This window comes from Bison bison, unplaced genomic scaffold (assembly GCF_000754665.1).
Source record: "Bison bison bison isolate TAMUID 2011002044 unplaced genomic scaffold, Bison_UMD1.0 scf7180017864339, whole genome shotgun sequence".
In the NCBI taxonomy this organism is placed as follows: Eukaryota; Metazoa; Chordata; class Mammalia; order Artiodactyla; family Bovidae; genus Bison; species Bison bison.
The window spans coordinates 365,991-366,889 of record NW_011494911.1 but is presented as its reverse complement, the minus strand read 5'-3'; positions in this window follow the sequence as shown (position 1 = coordinate 366,889).

The window sequence follows — 899 nt, the reverse complement described above, 5'->3', positions numbered from 1 at the left end:
GAGGAAAACAACAGAATGGGAAAGACTAGAGATCTCTTCAGGAAAATCAGAAATACCAAGGGAACATTTCATGCAAAAATGGGCTCGATAAAGGACAGAAATGGTATGGACCTAACAGAAACAGAAGATATTAAGAAGAGGTGGCAAGAATACACAGAACAACTGCACGAAAAAATCTACACAACCCAGATAATCACGATGATGTGATCACTGACCTAGAGCCAGATATCCTGGAATGTGAAGTCGTGAGCCTTAGAAAGCATCACTACAGACAAAGCTAGTGGAGGTGATGGAATTCCAGTTGAGCTATTTCAAATCCTGAAAGATGATGCTGTGAAAGTGCTGGACTCAATATGGCAGCAAATTTGGAAAACTCAGCAGTGGCCACAGGACTGGAAAAGGTCAGTTTTCATTCCAATCCCAAAGAAAGGAAATGACAAAGAATGCTCAAGCTACCGCACAACTGCAGTCATCTCACACACTAGTAAAGTAATGCTCAAAATTCTCCAAGCCAGGCTTCAGCAATATGTGAACCATGAACTTCCAGATGTTCAAGCTGGTTTTAGAAAAGGCAGAGAAACCAGAGGCCAAATTGCAAACATCCACTGGATCATGGAAAAAACAAGAGAGTTCCAGAAAAACATCTATTTCTGCTTTATTGACTATGCCAAACCCTTTGACTGTGTGGATCACAATAAACTGTGGAAAATTCTGAAAGAAATGGGAATACCAGACCACCTGACCTGCCTCTTAAGAAATTTGTATGCATGTCAGGAAGCAACAGTTAGAACTGGACATGGAACAACAGACTGGTTCCAAACAGGAAAAGGAGTACGTCAAGGCTGTATATTGTCACCCTGATTATTTAACTTATATGCAGAGTACATCATGAGAAACGC